Here is a 4,852-nt window from a genome sequence, read left to right as displayed (position 1 = left end):
AGCATCTCTGCTTCTTCAGGCTGGAAAAATGTAGCTTGAACATCACCTTGTTTACAAATTTCAGGTTCAGTGTCCACATTATTTCCTTCACAATGAGAAGCCCCACCTGAAAGATTTCGTGTAGCTTCTGGATTAATTTGCAGCAGATAGGGAAATATCGTGAGTATTTTCCAACTTCCTTGGTTTAGGAAATGAAACCTCACATGCAGCAATATGGAAAAAGATCTCAAGAGGTTACATGCAAAACAATGACATTCTTCTATGAAGAAAGAGCGATAACAGATGGTATCCTCTGCATAGTCGTCAACAGGACCGGCACAAGCTCTCATAACAGCTTGGATGTCTCCACCGAATTGATCTCCAGCGCACTTATATATAAAATGAGCTGACCGAGTACGCATACAGCCAAACAACCCATAAACCATTTCCAGCTGGGTACTTTTTGGTCCAACTATACTTGAGAGAAACCTACAATTTTATTATGACCCGACTTGTTCATCCCAACCTGAGTCATGACTGATGGTAAGATGTTGCCTTCATAAGCAATTAGATCGCAGAGTTTCACACGACCCAAAGATGGCAGGCCATTACCTACCATGGAACCCTTTCAAATGACAACTATTTGAGAGTATAGTAGATTATATATACTGTCTTGACACTCAAATCTCAAGGCACCAACACACCCATTGCCCTTTTTCCTCCAAGCTCTCTACATCTCCTCACAACAATGGATACCCTCCTCTCTTTTCTCTGCTCTGTCACCCCAAATTTGCTTCTCAAGTTCCAGAATTCCCCTTGAAAAGACCTGATTCTTCAATACCTGATTCATGCCTAATTGGTGTCTCAGCTGATTCGTGTCCAGCTGGTGCTCCTTGATTGAGGGATTAATCAACAAAATTTATAACCTATTACACCATATACTAGGGTAGCAAAGACAAAGCTACTATAGCATAGTGGCTCTAGGATCGTTCACTGGGATGGGTTTTCACTTCACAAATGATATTAATTCAAAGCTGAATTGGTGCATTTTCATTTCAAGGTTAGCTTTAAAGGAAAACATAAAGATGCTTGAATGAAAAAGGAAAGGTTTTAAGCTAACCAAAAACAATAGCTGATTTTACTTACAAAGAAAAGTGTTTCTTGGAGTTTCAGATCACTAGGCTCAGATTCCTCATACAAAAAGGAGAATTCCGGTCACTTGTTTCTTTTCCTCGCATTAGAGAATTAACATATAGTTCCTTCTCCAACCGGTGTTGTACAGATGCTTCCCATTAATGGGTTCAAACACTAAATCCCTCTCACTGATGCATCTTGCAATGGCTCATACCTCTCACCTAGCACTTGCCATTCAAGGTGATCTTTAACCTTGGATTACCCGTCAAAAGCTCGCAAGAGGTAACTAATGGATGTCTCCTAAGAGTCCAAAAGCTTACCAAGTGTTGGCTATTCTAGAAAATCCTACCTTCAAGTCACCTACCAGAGGCTCGCAAGGGGTAAACTAGTGCATCTCCATGGTTAGAGATCACTTGCCTTACCAAGTGTTGGCCCAGGTGACTCCAAGGTGTTTTAAGTTAACTAAAAACGTAGAAACCATTCATGGGACACACTTACTCTTCATTCCAAACTAAAACAACAAAACTTCCAATTTATGCCTGAGGAAACTTACCCGGTTACCTTAGCTCCAAGAGACAAAGAGCCTAGCCTCTCATCCTCTGAGAAAACATCTCAGAGAATGTTTGGCTAGCAAGAAAATGAAAATGAAAGAGAAAATAAGAATATAAAGAAGAAACAGAGCAAGTGCTCTGTTCGTCAATTTCACATATATTATATGATGGATTATCTGGAACCCCCAGAACAGGCTCCTCGGGCTCCCTTTTAAACCAAAAATTACACTTACAGCTATTACATGATATTTTGCCAAATTCCTAACTTAAAAGCTAAGGAAATCTATCATTGGTGACTTACAAGGAGAATTTGGGCATTTAGGTAACAAAAATCTAATGAAAAATATCTCCAAGTGTCGGTTATAAATATCGGGAAGCACTCAAGACCACTTCGCAGGTGACAAGTGAGGTCTGCGAAATTTTGCAAGTGCACAAGAAGGGCTGCGAAATTTCTTCATAGCAGCCAGCTGCTTCAACACCTTCACGAAATTGACTTCCACCTTGTGGAGTTTGGCTTCCATTGCGGCATGAAGCTTCAGGGGGAGCCCATAGCACTGTGCAAAAAGGCTGCGAAATCACTTCGCAACAAAAATGGTGATTTCGCAGCACTTTTTGAAGCCTTCCTTCCTTCAGCTTGGAGCAGTTATCTTCCAAAGGCTGTAACTTCCTCATTTCAGCTCCAAATTGCACACGGTTTGAGGCATTGGATTGTTGACTTCCCAAGCTTTCAAATGACATATTGTATGCATAATTTGGACTTCAGGAAGTGCTCCAAAAATGGCTGCAGTGACTGTCATCAAGAATGCTCCATGGCTGATTTCTCTTTGCTTTCCCTTTGCATTCCAGACTCGTTTATGGAAAAAGTGCTTCAAGGCTTTGATTCTTCATTCCTCTAAGCTTCCCATTGCTTGCCAAGGATTCCATATAACTCTCCTCAATCTCCTAATGCTTTGGTGATCAAAATACTAACAAAAACACCAAAACTTACACATTTTGATTAGAATTGATTGAAAGGGGCCTTAACATGCTAATTGGGTTAAAAGGCACTAACTACTACTCAAAAGTGTTTAAAAGGATTAATTACAAGCTATGAAATAGCACTTTTTGAGTAGTAATCAATACCATAGGTAGGTCATCTCAATATTACATAGTCATATCTGGTGTTTCATAACCGCATGGACGAGCATAACTTTAGAAAAGACTCGTCAGTTCCATAGTCGAAGAACCTTCTGCCCAGCAAGATTCTTTTCAAATGATAAGACAACTTTTCTTCTGTTACATGGCAACAGTATCAGGCAACGCATCAACCCAGCAACTGCCCACTTAGGACCTTCTTACCCTGATGAACATGTCATCTTTGTGTCTAGGTGTTCACCCCAAGCACTCTCCTACTGAAAACAATCCTCTGTGACTCCTTGCTTACACAGGCAGAAATGAGAACAACAATGCACTCCAGGTACGGGTACCAGAAACAGGGTAGATAGCAAGAACAGAATGCAAGTGATAGGAACAAAATGAACTCATACAAGCCTCATTTCATATATCAATCAATGAGCTCATATGAGGGTGGGTGAAATCAAATGAGTGCTAAATGAAAATCAAAACAAGGTTACAAATATCTCATGGAGAAGCTGAAACAGAGCTAAACGGGTCCTCAAAAAAACATTAAACAGAGACATATGAGCATGCTTACTCCCAAACAACCAAAAATCATCCAAGAATCAACAAAAACAAAAGAAGAAAAAAACTTACCGGTTGAAGAGAATGAGAAATCCACAATGAACATACCTGAAAATAATCGTCTCCGGCTAGGTTGGCCAGAAATCAGCAAGCCAGCTTTCCTCTTCAGCTGACCCCCCTCTCCAGCTAAATGAATACCCTTATTGAAGCTCAAGGACCTCTCTGTAAGTCCTTCTCAAACCAAACAGCCTGCTACCTTCCTCAGCTGAAAGGATCTTCTCTCACTTCTCTCCTAAATCCATATCTTCTCCACCGGAAAAGAAACTCCCTCTCCTGCAAAATATCTCTCAGACTCGCCTGAAAAACTCTCTTCCTTCTCCTCCAAATATCTCCTAGCTCTCTAGCTTTCTTCCCCTCTCTGAAAAAGCACCCCCCTCTGGAATCCTTTGGCAATCCCCTAAAAAAAAACCAAACCAAAAGCTCCTCTCTCACTCAAGATTTCTGCAGCCCCCCTCTCACCAACCAGCTTCCTTATCCGAAAAGCCCCCCCTCACCTCACACAACTGCCTCAGCCAATCCCCTGAAAAAAATGTCTTAACCAACTCTGAAAAGCACCCTCTTCTCCAGCTGCCAGAGACGCTCCTCCATAACCGCTTCCAGATTGCCATGCAACATGTCACCTTTTGGTTGCTCCTCAATTCCACTACCTGATTCTTCAGCAACCAGCCAGGAAACGACACGTGGCCTCCTGAAATCCGGACATTTGGCAAAACAGGTTGTATGAAATGCACCCCATCATGGGGGTCTACAGAAGGTGCATATAAAAAAATTGCAAAGGGCTGATTCCATCCCTCTTCTTTTCCCACGACTGTTGTGCCAAATCCTTGAGCACTTGGGATACCCAGTAGAGCCTCAGCAGGAGCAAAAGAAGATCTGTAGAGATGTTTTTACTTTTGAAAAATGGAGCAACATGACGGCTTACAAGATGGAGCAACAAGAACTTCCACAGCCAGTTCAGGCTCTACCTGCCAGGAGAGTATCCCCACGCCTCATACCTGAGGGTATGCCTGCAGCCTCTCCCTCCAAGACCAGTGCATCTCCAGTTCCTCCAGCAGCCCCTGCTTCGGCACAGCCTTCCACATCAGCCGAGCCTAGGATGGCCATCACTATCTCTGAGTATAGGGATCTATGCTAGGCATTGAAGACATTGACAGCCTCTCAGAGCAGACTTGCTCAAGAGATGGCAGCTTTGAGATCTCACCAGCAGCAGATGATGGCTACTCAAGCTCAGCATACTTTCATTCTGAGGCAGCTTCAGCAGCATCTTGGCCTCCCATCAGCTGAGGAGGAGGCCACTCCTACCACCATAGAGCCCAATGCCCCTCATCAGTCAGCTACTCCAGAGGCAGAGCCATCTTCATATGCTATCAGCTCTAGCACTTCCCTCCTCTGAACATTTTTATATCTTTGATATATTACTTTTTTTGTTTTTTGTTTTGGTTAGTCTT

This window comes from Vitis riparia, chromosome 7 (genome assembly GCF_004353265.1).
Source record: "Vitis riparia cultivar Riparia Gloire de Montpellier isolate 1030 chromosome 7, EGFV_Vit.rip_1.0, whole genome shotgun sequence".
In the NCBI taxonomy this organism is placed as follows: Eukaryota; Viridiplantae; Streptophyta; class Magnoliopsida; order Vitales; family Vitaceae; genus Vitis; species Vitis riparia.
This window is presented reverse-complemented; position numbering follows the sequence as displayed.